We start from the raw sequence: 25,403 nt of genomic DNA, 5'->3' as shown, positions 1-25,403 counted from the left end.
ATGTTGCATTTGTTATATATCGGACAAACATATATTAATGTTTGAAATCTGAAATAATATGTAGCACTTTTGAAGAACAGAAATACAGAGGCTGAATGTTGGTCAATTATACATAGGAGAGCAGAGTAGCAAAAAAATAAACACGAGTTTTAATAAAATTTTTGAGGATGAACTAAGTTGTAAACATGGAACAAAAACAAGGAGAACATTCCAAGAGAAGGAACAGCAAACTGAAGGCACTGACATGTGAAACAGCACCACAGTGGCTTAAAACCTGAGTCTAATTAAGCTGGGTCACTGAACAATTTGACATTCCTGTTACATATTCCATACAGGATCCATCCTGTGATAGGAACCAGGATGAAATAGATGTTTGCTTAGGTCAGATCAAGTGATAATTTTATGAAAAAAAAATGTTTTTGACAATGAATTAACTTTATTGAATGAAAACTACATTTAACTACTGTAAATTTACTTTAAGTATAAATATCTGTTTTTAAATACTAAAGATTAAGATTTTGTAGTAAGGTCTTAATCTCCTGTCAATGACTGGTAAAGTGAGTAAATCACCTAACCCCAAGGATAAAATATAGTCTCTTAACACAACAATAGAGACGCAAACTAAATATGGTTAATATGATTTTTATCTATGTTTGATAGAGATTTTCTATTCTAAGAATTTATACTTTCATGTCTCCTTGTTAAGGTTCACATTCTTAATTTTTCTCAATGAATTTGTTCAAAGGTGAATTTAAGTACACTGCACTATTACATTGTTAAGTAGTACTTATTCAAAAATCTTAAAATTTTGATGCCTTTTTTATTAGTTACATTAGGAACAAATTGCCTGCCTTCTTTATGGGGTGATGTGGTAAGTGGACATCAAAGCATATCTTGGGAATAATCTGTCTTGTACCACAAGCTACTCCTCATAAGCACACAATCGAAGCAAATACCTCTGATTGCAGTGAGTGTCCCTGGTTATCTATCACCGGCCTGTTTCTCTATATAAACATAGGATCTCCCTATGTGCCCCATATAAACTCCCATAAATCCTGTATATGGGCTCAACTGTTCATCTATTTTATTAGAGAACCATGTGTTTTATCCACTGGCATAGTAATATTCTGCTTTTGTTTGGGGGAAAAATATTTTTTTTTATGGTACGTAACAATTTTCTACTTTATTTCAGTACAACTTTCAACATACAGTCTACTATTTTTCAAGATATTTGAAGACTTAAAACAAAATTTCTATTGACTACTTGCAAACAGTAAAATTTAAGTAAAATGCTTACATTCTTATTTGAAAACAAAAATCAGGTAAAAAAAATGGTGGGTGCAAGTTCTGCTCTCTGTTGCAATCTCACTTCAGATTTACTATTCCTTTTCTTCTTTGCATCTGTCCTTCTTTTCTTCATTATTTTCCATAGTCTCTTCTTCATCTTCAACAATCCCATCCCCTTGGTATTTGTCATGAGTCCACTTTGGCCTGCTACCTGATTTTTTGAAGTTAAAGCACCCTCTGCCATGTTAAAAAGTTCCATGACCTCTTCCTCTTTTGGCCCAATAATCCACACCATCATCTCTGTCATCATGAAAGGTTCCTCGTGGTTGGCTAACTCCTCCAAAATCTGAGTATTCTTTCAGTTCGTGGTGAGTTTTAAACTCTTCTTCTCTTTCCTTCTTACTCTCCTTTTCTTCTTGAAAACTGGGAGAAGGTGATGCTGAAGATGATGAGGATCGAGAATGATATTGCTTTCTACTTTTATGTTTACTGTCATCTTTGTAAGATTTGTATTCCTTGTAATCCTTTGGAGTTTTTTCCTGCTTTCTTGATCCACTGGATTCCCTGGAGTCCTTGGAATCCCCCGTTATTTACTTGTCTTTTCTCCAACGATCAATGTCATGCCAAAGATCAGTAGAATCACACCTTAATTTTTTATCTCCCTTTTGCTTTTCTTCTTTAAAAACTCTATCTTCTCCTGCTAAATGAGTATGCTTCCTCAGGGCACTTGGAGAGATGTCAATTCTCCTGTGTACCTCAGGGCTCTTTTGCCTGGCACTATATTCTTCAGTGGCTTTCTGATATGAAGTGAACCTCTCGTTTAGAGTCACTGCAGCTGATTTGAAGTGTTGCTCTTTAACATGATGAACCAAGGACACAATGTGTTGAATAAATGACTCTGAAGTGCTTTTGATGGCCTGTGGCAACTTAATGTGGTCAAAGATGGTTTGGAATTCTTGTTCTTTCTTGACAGAATGCACAAGTGTACTAGCAAGTAGCCTGTCTTTAGTCAAGGAAGCAGGTCTGTTAGAATCATCAAGTGGAACGGGTACCATTTTGAGTTTGACTTCAGGTCGATGAGAATCACTGGCTATCATTCTGATCCTAAGTGGGCTCTCCTCTCTGAAGGTAGACTTTTCTCATGCATCCAGATTCTTGTGTACAGGCGGATTGTAATCAAAGAGGTCTTTGAGCTTTTCAGACTTTACCTGCTCAAGTGACTGAGTTTCTTTCTTTTACTGTTGTTCTCTCAGCATTTTTGTCATCTTCCTTGTGCTTATCTTTTGCAGCACTAGGCCTTTCCACTACGTAGCCAGTCTCTTTAAGTTTATAGTTTTTTTTTCTTCTCTAAATCCATCACTTTCTCTACTGCCTTTCAGTGAAACTGTGGACTTGTACTTGGGTCCTTCCTCTTCAGTATTCTGGTGAGATGTAGTAGCAAATTTTTTACCCTGATCTGCAAGGACTGACATCCTCAACTGTCTATAGTCCTCTGTCTCCTCTATGTCATCCCCTTCTGAATCATTAAACTTTTGTTTTCCAGACTCTTTACCACTAAAGTAATCTAGAGCTTCCTGATCTTCCCATTCTCCCTCTGCCCTCCCTTTCTCTGATCCTTTCTCCTTTGGAGCCTCTTTATCCCTGGTACTATCCCTATCAAGAAGGAATACTCTAGACTCTTCATCTGTGAACCTTTTTAAGAATTTTCCTGTCTTTGCAGTTTCCTGATCTACACCATCAGGATAAAATGAAGGACGTCCCCTAGCTTCATCTCTTAGAGCATTCTGTGGTGTGATTGTCCTTGCAGGGCTTCTTCGTGAAGGGATATGATGAATTGGACTATTCTGAGAAGGACTGTACCAACTAGATCCATTTCCAACAGAACCAGACCCAGACCTTTCAGGACTATGCTGAATGGAATGTGAATGCTGAGAGTGGGTGTTTTTTTTTTTGTTTTTTTTTGTTTTTTTTTTTTTTTTTTTTTTTTTTTTCAGAGTGAACTGTACTGAACATGGGAGCCTCAGAGCAAGATGAACTCTGACTAGGTGGTATAGTGATCGTTGAAGGACTATGAGGAGATCTGGGACTATTATCATAAGCTGAAAGGCCAGGCCAAATATCACCAGATGTGGCTGATGATTTGTGAAACTTATCAATAGATTCAGATGGATCATGTTCAAATGTATTTTTCGGTTCCTCCTATGATTTACTTTTCAAAGGATTCTCATCTTGGGGCTCCCCTTCAGCTTTTTTGGTTTGTTTTTCCCAAGACCCTTGTCTTTTAGAGATAGGAGATTTGCTATATGGGGATGAAGAACAAGAAGAGGATGATCTTGGAGACCTGGAAGATCTATATGACTGGTGAGATATGCTTCAGGATCTTTGAGAAGAAACGGATCTTTTTTTTGTACTCCTGGAACGTGAATGACCTCATCTAGGACTCCTAGAGTGTCTTCTATTCCAGACAGGTCTATAACCACCTCAATGGTATCTAACTCCTCCTTGATAATACCCTCTGCCCCTTCCTCTGTACCCATAAGGCTGTCTCATTCCTCTATTATTTCTGTAATCTCGACGATAATCTCTAGAATAAATACGATCTCTACTATGAGATCTTGAGTATGTCCTGGAACAAGACCTAGAACTGTATCTCTTCTTTCTAGAATGTGATCTTGATCTTGATCGAGAACTAGAATGTGATCTAGACTTTGATCTCGAAGAATGTGATCTAGATTTGGAGCGACACTTTCTTTTGTCCTTGGGTTTTATGCAGGATTAAGCACTCAAGTGAAGTCTTTGAGACGTTAAAATTCTTCCTGGAGAAAACGTTCTGAGAAATTAAACTCTGAATTCAAATTCCTGAAACGCCGAAAGCACGGTTCCCGGGGCCTTATCTCCATTGTAACTACACAGTGGCCATTTCCCAACTCAAGCACAGGAGGAAAACCATAGAGGTATCTTCAATGCGATAGCTCGTTTCTGTCACTTCCGATTTTTCGGGGAAAAATATTTTTTTACTGGAATCCAAGTTGAAAGGATTCATTGAGCAGAAACATAGAAGCCTTGACACTTTCTACACAAAAGTACTATTAAAAAACAATTTATGGACAGAAACTCAGTCATTTTTCTTGATTACTCATCTCAGTTATATTATTGTTTATTCAGCATTAGAACTGTTTTGGAAATATGTATATTATCAAATGGAGTTAATATTGCTTCTTTCTGTTCACTGAATGGGCAAATTATTCAGTAGCTGCCAATGTTGATGCATTACAGTGTAATAGTCATATCCAAATTGCAAGATGACGACATTAATTAGACCAAATTTCTAACTTTTGAATTAAAAAAATTAATATAGATCTTAAATGCAATGCAGTTACTAATGTTCATGCTATTATTACTTTAAAAAACAGCTTTGCTGCTAACCTCTCAGAATAAAAGGAATGAATAAATTAAGTAGGGATGCCTTCAAATAGGGAGAAATAACTACACTCAGGGGCACCATGACATGGAGAAGGAACAATAACCAAAAAGACAATTTATTAGCACCAAAATAAGAGGTATTATTTATCCTATGGTAAAATAACCATGCTCATACTTAGGCATTTATCAAATATCTACCTACTGTATGCTGTACGTTCTTTAAAATAGAATGTGAGATTTGGGGCTGTGTAGAAGTCGGAGCATGCCCTCCGTCACCATATTTTTTTATTACAAGATTGAGAAAACAATAGACACTTAAGATGCTTTGACTGATTGTGTCTCAGGGCACGACAGCTTTGGTTGGAGGTCATTTCTTACTGAATTTCTTACTACTGTGTTTTGAATATTTATTTCCTTATCTCGTTATCATTTTGTTCTTTATAATGGGATTTATAAATTTATCTAAATGCCTGCGCTCTGTAAATACCTATCTTGTTATTTTTCTCTACAGCTCCTTGTATGTCAAGGGTTCCTAGAAAATACGTTATTGTTGCACAGTAAAGTCTTATATTTTAGAATTATACCTTCAATTCAGAGTTAGAGAGCTTTTTTCCCTGTTCTGGCAGGGTAGCCGATTCAGAGTGTCCGATAGAAAATTATAGCCATTCATCAATGAAGGCGAGGGAGTCATCTTTTATTGTAAAACCTTAGGCTTCTGGATGACTGTAAACTATCATAGACAGAATTACTCCCATTGTACTCCTTGGAGGCCTCTTGCTTTTCAGAAAAGAAAAACAGAGATAGTAAAGTTTGTTTGTTTCTTAACCACGGTCTACCTGGAGACTCCAAATATGCCCTTACTTCAGACTTCTAGATTTTAGGCCCTTCTCCTCAGACAGGGGCCTTTCTGAGAGATTGTGATTAAACTGTGGGATTCAAATTGGTATGGTTTACACTGTAATCTCATCCAGTGGTGAAGTTACAAGTGGTTTAGGCCCAGGGAAGGCGTTAGTTTATGAATAGATGTGACGATTTTTTACTGGGAGACTAAACAGGCAAGACAGAGGGTTTCCTGTTGCTTTCGTTTTTATATTCTTTTCTTCTCTTTGCACTAGTTGAGCTAGTATTACAAGGCAACTTATCTATAGAGACCAGAAAACCAAAATGAACCACACAAGCTTCCCGCACTTGCAACAGAGAAGATACTGTCCAATTTCTGTAAGAGTTCTGGTATGACAACCCAACCCTTTGATTCCTTTAATTGGGCTGGTAAAATAAAAAGAAAAGTTAATGGCTTTGCTCAGAATGATTGAAACATTATTGCCTCATGTTCTATGTTTCTCACCATATCTTCCTTCCTCACCACAACTATTTTTATTCCCAAATTTTTGCAAGTCTAGAGTTTTAGCACCTGTAGTAACAAATAAATTGTACCATCATGATTGAAGAGAAAGATTGTTAATAAATAAATAAGTAAATAGTAACTCATAATTCACTTAAATATTATGCCTAGAGAGGTATGTCCTCTTTTAAAACAATTTTTTAAACTGTGTATAAAAACTCATTTTATTTAGGGTTAGAAAATTCCTAGAGTGAAGAGGCAACATCGTTTATTAATAAACCTAAGGGATATAATTTTACTGCTAATAACAATATTACCATATGTCATAAACGATACCTTAAATTTAACAATTTTTCCAATCCTGTACTCCAGAGCCATCAGGGAATAAAGCTCAGTAAAACCAGAATGAGAGAGAAGGACACCAAAAAGTAACTGCCTTGTATGTAACTGACCAAGAAAACAAACTTAAGCTAACTGCAACACAAAATTCCTCAGAAATTCAATTGAGATAAATAGCATTTGTGGATGTTATTTATCAAGAGATGACAGGTGACACACTTTCTCAGGTATTAGAAAACTTTCCACTGTGTATTTGGCCTAAGCCACACATATCAATTTAAGATTTGTTCTTTCTTATAGGTGTTTTTCAGAGAAGAAAAACCTTTTCAAACATTTATTCAACAAATGTATATTGAGCACATATTATGTGGCAAGAACTGTTTGAAGTGCAGGATGCTCAACTAAAAGCAAAACAGACACCCAACCCTACCTTTAGAGAGTTACATTCTAGAAGATGTAATAACTATATTTTTCACGTACATGGACAATTACATAAGGTTATGGATTTATTGTCTCATTTCGACTATGGAAAACAGATTATTATACATAAGTTGATATTTCTACTAGTTCTAAATATTTTTCATTCCTATTTCTCTTTATTATTAACACCATTGTAAGTAATATTATCTTAAAATGCTTCTTGTATATTGTAGACTGTTTAAATTCTTAATGAAACAAGGTGAACTAAAATATACAAACAAAAATCAGTGTGAGCAATATTGGAGAATCAAACTAAATAAAAACTACTGAAAATTTAGACTTCTCATAACCTTAGGCATTAACATTTTGAAACTACATGAATATATATTTAAATCAAAGACGCAGGATGATTCATGATAGAAACCTCTATCACCACAGAAGTTAAGAGGACGGTGATTTAATTATTTCTCTTTCACTGGTTTTATATGTAATAATTTAAAGAACATGACCTCTCAAAGCCACAAATTATAAAGACCTATTTTATCAAATGGAATGTATACATTTTACATAACTTTTCAGTTAATTGCATATGCTATTCAATTAACAATTAATTTGCTCTCATTAGGCATAAGGATTTCCCCAAATTTCTCCAAATCTTGCTAATTTTCTATTACACTTAATTTTATTTATTATTAACCAAAAGCATTATTTATAAGATAAATATGATTATTACCCTCATATGACAGATGAATGAACTGGGGTCAAGGGAAGCTAAGTCACCTGAGCGAGCTAGATTTGAACATAGACAAATATCACAGCTGAAAGACTTAATCACTACATAGCTACAATATTTATTCTGTATGAAATGTGAAAAAAAAACATAGATGTTAGTATATTTGTGTGGAGATGTAAGTAAGAAAAAAGCAAAAAAAGTTTAATGCAATAAGTGAAAAACGGGCATTAAAAGTTTAGTCCAAATGGAATTTAGAGCAAGAAGAAAACATCTCTTTGAACATTACTGAAAGGAGCTTCAAGAAGTTGGGGTACCAAATGAGTCTCCTCAACAAGTTGAGAGATTATTAAGGGAGCAATATTGTACAATCACAGTTATTAGAACTGTAAGATCTTTGAAAGACTACCTGTAGTAGGTACAAAAATGGCCTTTCAAAGCTGCCCATGCCCTTATTCCTGGAACCTGTTAATATATTATATTACTTGCCAAAAGGAACGCTGTAGATGTGTGATTAAGCATTTAGATATTAAGATAGGGATATATCCTGGATTATCCAAGTGTGCCTAGTCTAATCTCATGAACCCTTAAAATGAGAAAAACTTTCACATACAGAGTCAGAAAGAGATGATAAGACAAGAAACTGTAGAGATTCAAAGCTTGAGATGAATTTGGACAGGCTTGCTGGCCTTGAAGATGGTGGAAGGAGGGCACAAGCTAAGGCATCTGGTGGACAACAGAGAACGATGCTTCCAGAAAGAAACAGGGACTTCAGTTCTGTAACAGCAAAGAACTGAATTCTGCCAATAATTTGAATGAACAAAGAAACACATCTTCCCCTAGAGCTTCCAGAAAGGAATGTAGCCATCTAACACATTTGCTTTTAACCCATGTCTGACTTCTGACCTAAACAATTATTTAAAAAAAGAAATTGCATTGTTTTAAGCCTCTGAATTGGTGATAATTTATTATGGCAGCAACACAAAACTAATACATCATTTGAAAAGAATCTCTGTACCTACACAAGCAAATTATGTGTCCCTTCTAAATTTTTTTAATGTTTATTTATTTTTGAGAGAGAGAGAGAGGGAGAGAGACAGAGACAGAGTGCGAGTGGGGGAGGAGGAGAGAGAGGGAGACACAGAATCTGAGCTGTCAGCACAGAGCTCAATGTGGGGCTCAAACTCACGAACCATGAGATCATGACCTGAGCCAAAGTCAGACGCTTAACCGACTGAGCCACCCAGGCACCCCTGTGTCCCTTCTATTTGTAAGGTATTAGATATGTTAGGAGAGATTTTTACATATACCATAGCTGGAAAATGGCAGTTACATCTGAAAAATCCCAGAATGACAAGTATTCATCATGGTTTTTAAGACTCTTTGGAAAACAGATTCCAACTCTGTGTCAACTAATATATTCTAGGAGATAAAATTGTTATTAGAAAAGCTTAAGTCTGGGGGCCCCTTGGTGGCTCAGTCGGTTAAGCTTCCGACCCTTGATTTTAGCTCAGGTCATGATTTCATGGTTCATGAGATTGAGGCTTACTTGGGGCTGTGTGCAGACAGTGTGGCATCTGCTTGGGATTTTCTCTCTCTCTCTCTCTCTCTCTCTCTCTCAAAATAAATAAACAAACATTAAAAAAGAAGAAGAGGAGTGCCTAGGTGGCTCAGTTGGTTAAGCATCCAACTCTTGATTTCTGCTCAGGTCATGATCTCACAGCTCGTGAGTTTGAGCTCCACATAGGGCTCTGCACTGACAGTGTGGTACCTGCTTGGGATCATCTCTCTCTCTCTCCCTCTCTCTGCCCCCCCCCCCGCTCATTCTCTTTCTCTCTCTCTCTCCCTCTCAAAATAAATAAATAAAACTTTAAAAAAAGAAGAAAAAAATCTTACGTCTCAGTAAAAAAGGATTTCAGTTTTGTATAATTAAATTTTTCATAAAATTATAGAATGTTTGAGCTAGAGGCAAACTTGAAGATAATCATAATCATCTCTTTAAAGTTATATATGAGGGTGCAGAGGGTACAATTTGTATTGTACATGTAAGCTTTAGTTTTTTCCAATTTGAGGAAAGATTTTGGGATAAGTTTCCACATTCAAAAATCTACTTTTCTTTGGTGTCCATATTTGTTTATGTTCTATTATCAGGTTATATTGAGAACTACAACATCAACCTCAAAAGGGTCTTCTCTGCCCATGAATCCATAGGTTGTTTAAAGAATCAAATGCTAAAGTGTGAACCTGAGCTCCACCAGAGAAACTTATTTTAATGATTTATTATGAACATGATTCATTATATCATCACTAAGATGGGAACAACAACGTGTATTACAAGGGCTACGTGGCCAGCACTCCTGACACCACATTTTAGAAACCTTAAACCCAAATTGTGACAGGTAGGTATAAAGAGAATTGATTTAACCTTCTTTAAAAATGTAAATGCATTCATAACTTTAAGTCTGCACATACATTCCGCCCCTGACTTGGACTTCTAAACTGTTTCTATTTTCTTTTGAACCTTTATTTATGGAATTTCCATACTTATTTTATATAAGTGGTACAGTTTTGTTGTTGGATACACAAATGCATCTCCAGGAAACTTACATATATGGGAAAAGAGCTTAGTAAATCATCTCTGACATATAATAAAATCTTTATAGAAGAACAATGAAAAGACAAATGGTTATCAACATACTTTTTTGTTTTAGTCTTCCTCATATCACTGATACCAAGTCTAAAACTTATTCCTTGTTTCCTCCAGCCTATACATGGAATGAGTACTACAGAAAGGTAGGTAGCACATGGCATTCCAATTCTAGGAATCTTGAAACTCATTATTCCAATTAATTAAGGTTGGTATTTGACATAAAACCAGATTGGAATCCAGCTGTAAATCACTTACACACTCATAACTGCAACGCTTTTTGAGAGAATTGGGTCAGGAAAAGTTCTTAATGATATTTAGGTTCAAAGTCCTTGGTGTTATGGTCAAAGTCACTATAAGTATATAAGATTGCTTCCTATTTTAGGCAGTATTTCTCTTTGAATAGAAGACCTGTGTTTTTATTTTAAACTAATCACAGTGATTTATAGATGCTGTGAATTATCTCTGCAACAGAATTAGATAGTGACTTTATAGTGACACTTGATGCTTCTTAAATTTTCTAAAGTAGGTCATAAATCAGATAACCTTACAGAAACTTTTAGTCCTTAGAATCACAGTATTGCAAGAAATATATATACAACTTGTCTGTTCCTCTACTACTATTATTTATTTGTATAGCCAACTAATTGTCAAAATGTTCTGAGAGACAGAGAGAGAGAGACAGAGAGACAGAGAGAAAGACAAGGGGAGAGAAAAATCAGTTTCTTCCAAAAGAGTTAGATCTATCATCTTTGTAATTGATAAATGAATTCAAAAGGCAATTTGCAGCTTGAGAAATTTTGATGTTGCTGATGATTGTGGTGCCATTTAATGATGATGACAATGATTATGACGACAGTAACAATGGATATTGTTCAAGAAATGCTTGTTCTAGGCCAGGCTTTCTCATACTTTATCTCATGTGACAGACCATTCACCAATGGGAAAATATGGTAGGAAGGAATGATTTTGATTATGAAGATAAAACAATATATAAATCTCTTAAAAAGTGAGACAATACAAATGCTATAGATAATCCCTGGAGGAAATTCCATTAATTCCATTAATAAAAGCTATATTAGTTTTGCTCGTAAAACAACCTCTTCCATTGGTGAAGAGAAAAAGAAAAAGTAAAATCATGTTAAATATTTTATCTAAAATGGAAGTTATCAGGAGTAATGCACTTTTTAAAGTGGTTTGGGAAATCATGGTTATAAAATCACAGATTTTAATAATACAAACACATGCATGGTTTCCAAATTTTTGCTAAAGACACAATTCAGAGGAGGATAAAAGGAAGCAAAGAAGCCTCAAAGGCAGACAACTTCAGGTGGAGACTTGATAGAGTGGCAGGTATTATACATATCCTTCTGCCATAATATCTGAAAAGCAAAGACTGTAAGCACACATGAACCACCTGTTTATCAGGCATTGGACAACACCCTTGCTTTCTGTGGGTGGTCACCACCCAAATTGTGACACGGGGATTGGAGCCTAAAAGTCAAGTCTAACTAGTAGATGCTCAGGGGCTGGGGCTGCTGACTGTGCTGGAATTTGGAAGAAAGGACACCAGAGGTGAAGGAGTGGGCAGATAAGCAGATCTAGAGCACTGCACAGGGTCTCCTTTAAGGCTCTGCCTAGATACTAACCTGTGCGTGCACTGAGGGAGATTTGGGAGGCCAGGCAGCAAAGAGCTAACGAGGGCAGTGTGATTAATGTTTATTCTGGAGGCATCATCTTGTGGGGAGATTATGGAGATGGGAATAGACAAAGTGGAGACACCTCATTGAACACCAGGACATTCTACTGGAACCTGAGAAGGGGGTTTTAGAAGTAGGGCATCTCTAGCCCTTAAGTAAAGAATAGACTTGATCCTGCCTAACAATGCATGAAACCAAGGTTTGCTGGCATCAGCTGATCTGCCTTTTGCTAGAATAAAACTTGATACAATTTTTAGATGGATGCAACAAAATTAAAATATAGTACCTGCGTTCTTCAGGATAGAATTAAAATTACTAGCCATGGCCACTTAGGAAAACAGATTCTAAAATAGAGACTCAAGGATACCTACTTGAAGATTCTGTGGCAAAATTCCCATGTGTGGAGAATTTATCAAGTATCAATAGGAGAAATACAGTTCTCTCTCTCTCTCTCTCTCTCTCTCTCTCTCCGTCTTTCTCTCTCTCTCTCTCTCAACTATGACGTTAGAACAAAAGACTATGACCATATATATAATTTATATAGAAGTATTATAGAAGACTTTTGAATTTTGAATTTTCTTATTTTAGCTACTTTCTTTTTAGAATGGTCAGAGGGTTGCATAATAAATAGTGATTTACCAAGACCTAATAAGGCAGGGCTTTTATTGTTTGGTTGGTTTTTGTTTTTGTTTTGTTTTGTTTTGTTTTTGGTATTTAGTCCTTTTTGGGTACTTCTGCTTCTCTAATCATGCCATTTGGTGATAAAAATTAACCCCCACTCTTACTATGCAATTTCATTTTCTCAGGTTATAGTCCACATTTATAATTAAATATAAAGCCGTAATTATCCAAATTCATCCAACACAATATAAGTGTTCTGGGAACTCTGACATACATAAGATGGGCACTGTGGAGAAAGAATATATGCCCCTTTTCAACTGAATCAGGAATGACTGGACACTTACACCTGTGCTTCTTAACTGAAAGTTTAGAAGATCAGGGAAAATCAAACACTTTAAGATGAAGATATTGATTTAAATATGATATGCTTCAAAAGATAAGTATTCAAATCTATTCTTTCTAATATCTTATTTTGTGGGATATGTGCTATTTATGGTGATGGATGAATTTGGTTAGTTACTGAAGAAGGAATCAACATATAAATAGTGGCCCCTGTAGTACATCATTGTAATTGTTCTTTCTTTGAGCTGAACTTTAGATGATGAGATTTTTAAAAAATTTAGTTACTGTGAACTAAATCTTTTCTTTGTCAATACTCTTTCTCCCAGGAACCTAGGGAAGGGTCAAATGATACACAACCATGTTTGTGGGTTATCCATTTGTGTATGTGTGCGTGTATGTATTTACATGTAAAGGTTTAGGGAAGTAATGAAAGAATGGAAATTGGTACTGGTAACAACTATTCAACACATAAAACAGGAAAACATTTCTCACCAAGATATCTGATTATCCCTTTGTTTAAAATGTCAAAATCTTTATAAAGGGGTTACACATTCAGAGCATTGTGAATCCTAGTGAAGAATCCTAATGAAGTCTGATTACTTGTTAACATGTGATTTATTTCAATAAATTTACAAATCTATCAACTGCAAGAAAAGATTTACCTTGAAGTGTGGTGGATTTGTGATCATAGAACATTCCTGAAGGTCAAAGACTTTGTTTCCCGAGAGGTCCATTTGGAAGGGGCTTGTCTAATTCCTTACTCTTGCAGATAACTTTCCTCCAGGGACATCTCCAGGAAAAAACAACAACAACAACAACAACAACAACAAAAAGGTAGTAAAAGGAAGAACAGAAGCACTAAAATCTTCAGTGAAGCCTCCACTGTGGATGTGAAACACACTTTTTTTTTAATTTATTTTTTAATGTTTATTATATTTGAGAGAGAGAGAGAGATACAGAGAGCAAGCAGGGAAGGGGCAGAGAGAGAGGGAGACACAGAATCAGAAGCAGGCTCCAGGCTCAGGGCTGTCAGCACAAAGCCCAATGAGGGGCTTGAACTCACAGACCACGAGATCATGACCTGAGCTGTAGTCAGATGCTTAACCTACTGAGCCCCCCAGGCACGCCCCCACCCCCAGTTTTTTTTTTTTTTTTTTTTTTAGAGGAGAGAGTGAGCGAGCACAAGAGGACCCTGATCCCACCATCCTGGGATCATGACCTGAGCTGAAATCAAGAGTTAGATGCTCAACCAACTGAGCCATCCAGGTGGCCCACGACTGTGGATTTGAAATAAAGTAGCAGTTGGGTGAGTCCCTCATACTTACATGAAACCTGTTTAAGTTACCTTGGACTTCATAAACAGGGCCAGGTTAGGTGAAAAAAAAATATTTTTGCCTTCATTTCCAACTTCAAAATAAATGCATTCATTTGTTAACCCATATTTGTATTCCCTTAAGTTTTTTTATTTTAAAAAATGTTTTAAGTTTATTTATTTATTTTGAGAGAGAGAGAGATAGTGTGCACAAGCATGAGGGAGAGGCAGGGAGACAGAGAATCCCAAGCAGTTTCTGTGCCCTCAGTGCAGAGCCCTATACAGGGCTTGAACTCATGAACCATGAGACCATAACCTGAGCCAAAATCAAGAGTATGATGCTTAACTGACTGAGCCACCCAAGTGCCCCAAGTATTCCCGTAAGTTCAATTTCAATACTGATGTTTTTATCTCACTACAGTTAGAAATAAAATATGCAATATCCAATACTGCTGAACTATCATGAAAAATATATCAAAAACCAAGGTAACTGACAATTTTTAAAGCTATAAGGAAATTATCTTTAAAATGCTCCCAAATCACTTTTCAAATATTAGGTCATTTTATTTTGTATTCATACACACACACACACACACACACACATACACACAGTGTAAATATAGACTTTTACATGAAAAAGACTATGACATTTGAACTGAAGAATATGAATATATTTTAATTCATTGTTAACTTTAGGTTATAATGTTTCAAAGTGTCAGGTGAAAGTACAACATACTTGTCTTTGAGAATTGAAAAGTGGTCAAAATATACTGTTTTTACTATAATGTCTTATTAAAGATTATTAAAATAGTATTATTTGATGGTTAATCAAACCTTTGGAAAAATGAAATTTGGTCTATTTTTTTTTTCAGCAAGTGGTTCATTTAAAGATAGTTCTTTTTCTAGCTCTGTCCTAATTAAATTTTCTTCTAGTTCTGCCCTAATTAGAGGTAATATCATTTTCCAAAAACAAACAAATGAATGGGTTGCTTAGAAGTGTAGACCAACCGTGGGGGAATAAGAAAATATTGGCTTAGTAAATCTATGAAAATTAAAATAATTGAGTTACTTTTTTATGTAACTGAGTTACTTTAATATTAATCATTCATATTTAACCTACCGTGCTTGTTTGCCATATGCCAGTGAACCAACCCAAAGGTGCCAAAAATTACCATTGATCAATACCTTGAAATTACAGCATTTGAGCTTTAACCTTTAATTCTGCTGTGTTGTACTCTGTATTCTATCATTATAATTTGTGGAATTATTAATTCTGGAAAGAGACCAATGTTATTCAGATCCTTGTAGAATTTTAAAAGTTAACCCTTTCTACTTATAGAGACCATAAAATGGAAGGAAATTCTGTTTTGGATCATAGTGAGCTAATGCCCCTTTATTGACAAAAGGACGTGGAAGGGACTAACAAAATATACAGTATGGAACATTCAGATCCTTAGATATTTAATACTTCCTCATGATGAAATAAGACAAAAGCAAATTAAGACTATAGCCAATACACTTAATTAGGAATAATCTTCTGTAGTAGAAAAAGCACTGAATGTGTGATGTCAAGATTAGTAGGCTCTTCACCAATTTTTTGCTTCATTTTGGTACATCGCTTAACTGACTAAAACTTTAGTTTGTTTGGGATGCCTGCTGACCTAGTTGGACAAGCATCCATCTCTCGATTTTGACTCAGGCCATGATCTCATGATGTGTGAGATTGAGCCCTGCATCAGGCTCCACATTGACATTGTGGATCCTGCCTGAGATTCTCTCTCCCTCTCTCTCTGCCCTTCTCTCACTCTCTCACACACTTGCTTTCTCTCTCTTAAATAAAGTAAACTTAAAAAAAACACTTTAGTTTACTTACTTATAAATTAATACTGTTAGCCTGGCTTTAAGATACATTTCTACTCTGAAATTCTAGGCCCCTTGTTAAAAATTTATCATAAACATTTGATACTACTGACTTGATTTTTTTTCACTGCTATAAATAATCTTTCAAGTGCATATTATTTAGGTGACAATTCAGTGCAAATGCATATAAGCTTACTCTTGGTTACCCCAACAATAGACATACCAAGTGGTTAATTAGTTCTCCTCTGCTCCTAAGGTAACACATGGGATTTTATATGGAGCATGAAATTGTTACTTTTCTCTGTAACTTACAACAAAGAGGCTTAATTTTGGAATTATGTTGGGAATTCTTAGAAGGCTTATCCTTACAATGCATGGATTACAAAGAAAAAAACATTTACAGAAATGTAAAGATCACTGGTGTGGTGTACTTCAAATACTCCACACAACCAGAACACAGAAGAGACTCCAGATAGAGACCTCCAACTATACAAGAGAGGTAGGTTTACATTCAAGTAGAATGATCAAAGATCCAGGGTTACCTAGGACCACTCTCACTGCATGCCTGTCATTCCAATGTAATTCTTAATAGTGCCCCCTTTCATTCTCAAAAGTGTCCTTTGGTTGATAAAGAAATATATCTATATCTATATCTATATCTATATCTATATCTATATCTATATCTACACACATACATATATATACATACACACACATACATACACACACATACTATCTCTATATAATTTAAAAAAAGTTATTTCCATCATATCTTTAATAATTCATTTCAATATGAAATGCCCCACAGACTTTATGCAAACTCCTCAACTACTGCCCTTCCTTTGTTTAGTTTTTACTCTGATTCCTTAAGATTATACTGTTACAGCATTGATGTTTCTTTGCAGTTTCCTCTTCAACTTTTTGGCAATTCCAAAAGAAGTGGAATCTCTAATTTATTCCTAGAACAGTGCTAAATGTACAAACTTTATCACAACCTACAAGATATGAAATTAAGTTTGCTTGAGAGTTTTATTAATACCTTCTTGTAACATAGCTTTAAAAAGAACATGTGTTTATGCTCAAATTAAGTTTATTTAATTTTCCAGTTTCTTAACAACTGGATGGAGAGGCTACTAATAACTCCATTCTGTAGGTTGTTCTCCCAACACTGTCCATTCAATGTATTAAAAAAATTTATAAAACAAAACTGGATGGAAAGTTTCTGAAAGTACTTTACTTAAATGTAACTTCACAGTACTTGGCAAATATATGCATTATTAGCTAGAGTGGGTTAGAATATTACATCAAAAGTTAAACTCAAAGGCTTCCATGAAGATAGGGTACTCCTGCTAGGTAAAAAGCTCTTAATTAATAAATCCCTTTTGTCTTCTAACCTTAGAGGTGGATGTGTAGTTACTACAGCATCAGACTTTGCCTCACTGTCTAGACAAGATAAATGTTTATAATGTGCTTTGGCATGGAAGTAGGTGTAATGGCTAAAAGCTTAACATTGGAATTGAGAAAATTAATTCAAATCTTGGCTCAGTTGCTTTTAAGCTAATTTGGTTTTGTGGATGTTATAAAAAAAATCTTCAAATGGCTCCATTTCATCAGTTAGAGAAAGATACATGATATCATTCATATGTGGAATTTGAGAAACACAACAGATGAGTATGGAGGAATGGAAGGAAAAATAAGATACAAAACAAGAGAAGGAGGCAAACCATAACAGATTCTTAAATACAGAGAACAAATAGCAATGCTAGAGGGGAGATGGGTAGGGGAATGTTTCAAATGAGTGATGGGCATTAAGAAGGGTATATCTGGGGCTGAACACTGGATGTCACATGTAAGAGATGAATCACTAGGTTCTAGTCCTGATACCAAGACTACACTGAATATTAACTATCTTGATTTTAAATTAAATAAATGTAAGTGATAATGGTGATGATGATGACGATGACGATGATGGCAATGACAACCAGCCTCACAGGGATATTGTGAAAAAAAAAAGTTATTGCATGGAATTTACTGAGCATACTGTTTGAGACAAATTACTAGCTAATAAATAGTAGTTACATTGTTGATTACTAGGACATTCCTGGCTCTGAAAAAAAAATGAAACATTTTAAAAGTCAGGCTCTTGGGGAGGGTGAATGAATAGGCAGAGCACAGAGGATTTTTAAGGCAATGAAGTACTCTGTATGATTCTATAATGATCAATATATCACATTATTCATTTGTCTAAACCCACAGAATATACGCCACCATGAGTGAACTGTAATGTAAGCTTTGGCCTTGGGTGACTGTGATGAGTCAATGTAGGTTTACAAAATGTACCACTGTCGTGGGGGATGTTGAATATGGGGAGGGTATGCGTATGTGGGAACAGGAGATATATGGGAAATCTCTGTACCTTCCTCTCAGTTTTGTTTAGAACCTAAACATGCTCTAAAAATTAGCCTTAATTTTAAAAAAGGCAGGTACTTAACAAAAAAACAATAGTTGCATATTAATATGCCTTAGTGAAGTAGCAAGTAAGGTGCAAGTGGAAAGTGAATTTATGGAGTGGTTTCATAAATAAAGAAGGAACACAAACTTTGTAAAAATTGACTGTATTTTAAAAATAATTGTGAATATTTATAGATCTAAAATGTTTGTTTTACTATATCGAAAAGAATGTGATCTTTGTGAATGGCTACCCAACAAAATACTTAGAACTATAATTATATATCTTTAACTTTTTTGATGTGTTTTGCTAATTTGAATAATATAGGTACGTATGTCATGTTTGTACTTAATTTTTAAGTATTTTCACATACTTCAGCATTTTAACATGTAGTTTGAGTATTATATTTTTTGTGCATACCACTGGTATACATTTATTACTATCCCTACTATTGTAGGAATTATTGTAGAATTTTGTACACTTAGGTCTTGAGGTTTGCAGTCTATAGAAGTAGGTAATGTGACAGTGCTTGAAATATATGAGAAAACAGACAAAAATAATACAGTTTTCTGTGTATATCCACCCAAAATAAGTGTATTTACATTAAGTACATCAATGCACATTAGTATATACCATCATCATTAGTATATACCATTTATTTTTTAAACATATCTGTTTTATAACTAATACACTTTATATTAAAAGCATTGGGGGCGCCTGGGTGGCGCAGTCGGTTAAGCGTCCGACTTCAGCCAGGTCACGATCTCGCGGTCTGTGAGTTCGAGCCCCGCGTCAGGCTCTGGGCTGATGGCTCGGAGCCTGGAGCCTGTTTCCGATTCTGTGTCTCCCTCTCTCTCTGCCCCTCCCCCGTTCATGCTCTGTCTCTCTCTGTCCGAAAAATAAATAAAAAACGTTGAAAAAAAAAAATTTTAAAAGCATTGATGTATATTTTTATATGTAAAATTTAAAATTAGATTATTGTACTCCTTCACATGAGACTGGAAACATATTTGAAAATATAGTATTGAATCTCCAGCCAACAAATGCTATAGGGAAATTGTTCTAATTAGTACTGGGCTTTTGAACTCACCTGATTTTTTTCTATATAGGGCACTGTAAAGGAAAGAAAGCATGCAGTACAAAGTAGCATTATGATAGTCTGAATAAGGAAACACAATAAAAATTATTAATGGTGTCAATCATATTAACCAGTAGTTTAGTTCCTCCTAGGCTGCGGACTCAAAGTATCCATATCTCATATAAGTTAACCTGCTTCCTAAATGACATTATCATGAATATGTTGACCACCAAAGAGAAAACATTTCCTTTCCTTCTACAAAGTTTTATTTACCAAATGTTATGGTGGAAACAAAAATAGGCAGAGCTAGCTGGCTTAAAAGTTAAATTATCCAAACATATTCAACAATACAATAATCATTAAATATAAAAAATAGAGCTTTGTCTAGGAAATTCATAAATGGTACATGCATTTGCACATTATCCATATAATAATAATAACAAGTAAAACACCAGTTTTGGCATATTAAATCTTGGTTACATTTGTAGGGCTGCTGACAGTAATGACTCTATCTTTGGCTCTCCATCTTACTCATGTTCAGCAGATGACCTCTCTTGGGTCTATGTGTTCCAGTCCCCGTGGACATTAATACATATACCTTAGAAATGCCTGCCAAGGCCAGGATGGGGGAGGCATGTTTTGGCCTCCCATAAATCTGTGAGAGAAAACATAGTCTCTCCCCTTCCTGATGCATAGGTGGTGGTTCCACAAGATCTAATTACAGGTTAGCTGTCAATTAGTCACATGCAAGCCCTTTGAAATGCATGTGAATCCTTTGATCTCACTACAGTACCCCTCCATGTGTCCCCTTGCTCTGTAAAATCTGTGGACTGTGTTCTAGATTTGTTAAGAATAAATGCACAGCTGAATCACTGTCCACCTGATCCTATCAGTAAATTACCCTGAGTAAACTGTGTGGAGTCACATCTTTGTTTTCTAATCTTAAAATGCCTCCTCAGTGGCACAGGGGATGGGGGGGTGGGGGAGAATACTTTACTGTCCCTTCTCCACCTTCTAACACATGGATGTCTAAAAAAACACCCTGGCGAGACTACGTACAATAATTACCTTACAGTGTTGTTGTAAGGGTTCGGGGAAAACATAGGGTTACTGCCCAGTGAAATAATAATTTAAATTTGATTTGAAATATCATTTATTTTATACTATAGTCTCATGATCTGGGATTTGGGCTACTCCTATGCATCAGTGCACAGGGATTATAATCATGTTAGCCCTCCTCCTGACTTTTATTTTATGCTTGTTTTAACTTTTACTTCTTTTCATGCTCTTTAAAACAAGGATTTTCTATAATATATTTGATATATGATCCCTAAAATCCATCCATCCATCCATCCATCCATCCATCCACACTGCTTGTCTGTGTGTTTTCCATCTAGCAATTACTAAGCTATAGAATACCTCTGGGTTCTAAATTTGATTTACTAAACACTGGCTTTAAGATGACTCCATGTTTTGATGTGTATATTTATTTGCTTCTAACTCATTTTTAATTTTTGTTATTATTATTATTGTTATTTAATTTTAGAGAGAATGTAAGAAGGGGAGAGAGGCAGAGGGAGTGAGAGAAAGAATCTCAAGCAGGCTTAATGTTCAGCATGGAGCCCAGTGCAGGGCTCTATCCCATGACCTATTGGATCATGACTTGAGCCGAAATCAAGAGTTGGACACTCAACCAACTGAGCCACCCAGGCACCCAGCTTGTACTACTTTTTAAATATATGCCCTTCACATTCTACCTTCCTATCTTTCTTTCATTCTACCTCTGAATATACCCTTTTTCATTCTTCATTTTGCTCACTTTGGCTTTTCTTTCACATTTTATTCATCATTTTCTATTTACTTGCCCCTTTCTAGTATTTCCTACCTCAATCTCCAGTTGCTTTGATAGCTATATCATCCATCATATTATAACTTAAACCAATTAGTCTGTGGCTTCCTGCCCTCTGCTATAAACAGAGGATAGTACCCTCAGGGGAAAACATATGCATGTTAATTTCAACCAATGCATTTTCCTTCATTTAGAGGTCAAACCCCCTCCCTTTTCAGCTTAATTTTATTCACTCTTTAGTACTTTTAAGTATTTCTATATGTTTAAAATTCAAATGTGAAACTCTGTCAAGACTTTAAAATTATCATCTGAAGAAAGGCTAGCCTTATTCAAACAACCTTACCTTTATAAATATTCTAACATCAATTTATTTTTTTAACTAAATTTTTTATTAATTAAGTAGAGATGCTGGGTATATTACTATGGACACTAATCTAAATAAAGGCTAGTTTGGTGGCAACTACTCTAATTTCAGATTCAATTTAAAAGAAGAGAAACTTATATTTATGATTGAATCACTCTATTTGTGGCTGCAAATTTTATATAATGCCAATGATTTTTAAAAATTAAAACAGTGTTACATTTTATAGAATTTAACCAGCCTTATAAAAAGCTTTTTACCAAATTTTTAGTCTGAAGACAGCAGAAGGTATTTTTGTGTTATAGGGATACAGCCTAAATTTTAGTCTTTAATGTTTATAATAAAAGTTATTTACTAGGAGAAAACAGGTGATATTTATTGTGTTTTCTGAATCATATTTTTCTTAATATGATGAGAAAGAAACTTGGTAATTTTAATTTAGCTATATTATAACTTGTCTTATAATCTGTCCATTTATCTACTTCAGGTCAGTTTTGGAAAACATAAGAAAAACAAAAAAACAGTGTTATGTGACTACTGGAAAACAAAACAAACTTTCTGAAATGTTAGGTTTTGATGAGATAACACAGCTGATTACAATAAATCCAATAAATCACTCAGATACTTAGAGATTTTAAAATAGCAGTTGTATTTTTAAACATAAAAAATAGGAGTTTTATTTAGTTCTTTGCCAATAACCATTATTAACCTGACTTAGATTGGCAAACAATGTTTTCTAAATTTATTTCCTAGGAGAGGAGTTAAGATTACAGAGCAGCAAGAAGACCCTGAGCTTTTCTCATTCCTAAAATGCAGGTAGATCAGCACCAAACCATTTTGAGCACCTAGGAAATTGATCTGAAGATTAACACCACAATCGCATAACTTGAGCCACAAAATATGACAGGTATGCGGTATGGAGATGTGAACTCTATGAGAAAATCTGTGGACGGTAGAGAGTTCTTTTCACAGAGAGAGGACAGAGAAAGAGAATGGGGGAGAGTGAGGCACATTGGGATCATGCAAGAAAAGCACTCCCCCCAAAGTAGCTGGAGAGAAAGAGGGAGAAAGAATGAAAACACTCATGGGAGGCCATACAGCCTGCCCACAGGCAAAGGTCCCAGCGGACCCGGAGAGCAGCCATGTTTGAGGGTATTAGGACAAACATGCCAGAGTGTGGTGAAACCTGGTGTTGGCTGTGTGTTGTGATTTGTCATACTCTCTGAACCTCTGCTGGTGGGGGATTGCACGAACACTTTCTGGGGCAAGCTGGCACCTGGTTATTGCTCACAATATCCTCCCCCAGAGAGTCGGTGCAGGTCCAAGCCACAACGGTCTCTGAAATGTGGGGTGTTGAAACACCACCCCATCTGAGACAAAACTATGGAGAGAGGTGCCACCTAGCAGGTGGAAAATTTGGACCGAGGGTAAATGAAGGGAGTGGATGGAGACCTGAGATGAATGAGGTGTGTTTGACTGCTGATTGGTGAGAGGGCAAAGGCCACTGGGGAGCTGGGTAAAAGCCCTTTCCACCTCTCCCACACATGCGCATGCACATGAGCACACTGATCCACCCCAGTAAGCTAAGCAGTGCCACCTAGTGGAGAGTGGAGCCATTACACCAAGCCCTGCCCAACTGTGCACTCCAAGCACATCCCCCAGAAGACCAGCACAAGTCACTCCACTTGTTTAGCATATGGACTATAGAGGGCTTCATAGTTTCAGTTCTAAGGGAAAATAGATGTAACTTCATTCAGGTGGCATTCTGTTTGCTGGTTCATTTATTCATTGTTGGGTTTTTTGTTTGTTTGTTTGGTTTGTTTTGTTTTTTACTTCTGTTTTTGCTTAAATTATTTTCTTTTTTTCTTTCTCTTTCTTGGACACAGAAAGAGAAACATTTATTTTTTTGTTATTTTCTTTTTAAAATGTTTACTTCTATTTCATTTTCTATGTTATTCTATTATATGTATGTGTGCATATATATATATATATATATATATATATATATATAAATTTTAAAAGTTTTTCTTAAATTTTTTTTTCTTTCATTTCCTTTATTTCCCTCTATTCTATCAAGCTACTTTCAACAAACAGACCGAAACACACCTAGGATCTAGCTTCCAAATTTGATCCTTTTTGTTTTATTTTAATTTTTATTTTATTAATTTTTTTCTTCTTCCAAAATGACAAAATGAAGGAATTCACCTCAAAAGAAAGAACAGGAAGAAATGACAGTCAGGGACTTAACACAGATATAAGTAAGATGTCTGAACGAGAATTTAGAAGCACAATAACAAGAATACTAGCTGGGGTTGAATAAAGCATAAAAGACACCAGAGAATCAATTTCTGCAGAGATAAAAGAAATAAAATCTGGTCAGTAGAAATTAAAAATGCTATAAGATACAATCTAGAATAGATTCCATGACAGCAAGGATGGACGAAGCACAGCACTGAATCAGTGATTAGAAGACAAAATTACGGAGAATACTGAAGCAGAAAAAAAGAAGGAAACAAAGGCAAAAGATCATGATAGAAGACTTAGAGTATGCAGTGACTTATTAAAAAGGAATAACATATGAATCACAGGAGTCCCAGAAGATGAAGAGAGATATAAAAAAGAGAAGCGTTATGTGAGCAAATTAGAGCAGAAAACTTTCCTCATGTGGGAAGGACACAGACATCAAAATCCAAGAAGCACAGAGACCTCCAATTAGATTCAACAAAAACCAACCATCACCAAGGCATATCATAATCAATTTCACAAAATACGCAAAGAAAGGATTATGAAAGCAGCAAGAGAAAAAAAATCCGTAACCTATAAGGGAAAACAGATCAGGTTTGCAGCAGACCTATCCACAGAAACTTGGCAAGCCAGAAAGCAGTGGCAGGATATATTCAGTGTGCTGAACTGGAAAAATATGCAGCCAAGAATTCTCTATCCAACAAGGCTGTCATTCAAAATAGAAGGAGAGATAAAAGTTTCCCAGATAATCAAAAACTAAGGACTTTGTGACCACTAAACCAGCACTGCAAGAAATTTTAAAGGGGACTCTTTGAGGGGAGAAAAGATGAAAAAAAAAAAAAAAAGAAAAAGAAAAAAATAGAGACCAAAAGGAACAAAGACTAGAAAGGACCAGAGAACACCACCAGAAACTCCAATTCTACAGGCAATACAATGGCACTAAATTCATCTTTCAGTACTCACTCTAAATGTCAATGGACTAAATGCTCCAATCAAAAAATATAGGGTGTGAGATTGGATGAGAAAACAAGACCAATCTATGTGCTGCTTACAAGAGACTCATTTTAGACCTAAAGACACTTTCAGATTCAAAGTAAGGGGATGGAGAACCATCTATCATGCTAATGATTGTCAAAAGAAAGCTGGAATAGCCATACTTATATTAGACAAACTAGATTTTAAAATAAAGACTATATATAATAAGAGATGAGGAAGGGCATTATATCATAATTAAGGGGTACAGCCACCAAGAAGATCTAATAATTGTAATCATTTATGATACCAACGTGAGTGAACCCAAATATATAAATCAATTAATCACAAACATATAGAAATTCATTGATAATAATACCATAATAGTAGGGGACTTCAATACCCGACCTACGACAAAGGACAGATC

At 35.5% G+C, this 25,403-nt stretch overlaps 1 pseudogene; it reads right to left on the bottom strand.

The window, feature by feature from the left end:
* Positions 1 to 1,206: 1,206 nt before the first annotated feature.
* LOC102955185 lies at positions 1,207 to 13,585 on the bottom strand (annotated as a pseudogene).
* Between the last annotated feature and the right edge of the window lie 11,818 nt (positions 13,586 to 25,403).

Source organism: Panthera tigris, chromosome B4 (genome assembly GCF_018350195.1).
Source record: "Panthera tigris isolate Pti1 chromosome B4, P.tigris_Pti1_mat1.1, whole genome shotgun sequence".
Lineage (NCBI taxonomy): Eukaryota > Metazoa > Chordata > Mammalia > Carnivora > Felidae > Panthera > Panthera tigris.
This window is presented reverse-complemented; position numbering and strand designations above follow the sequence as displayed.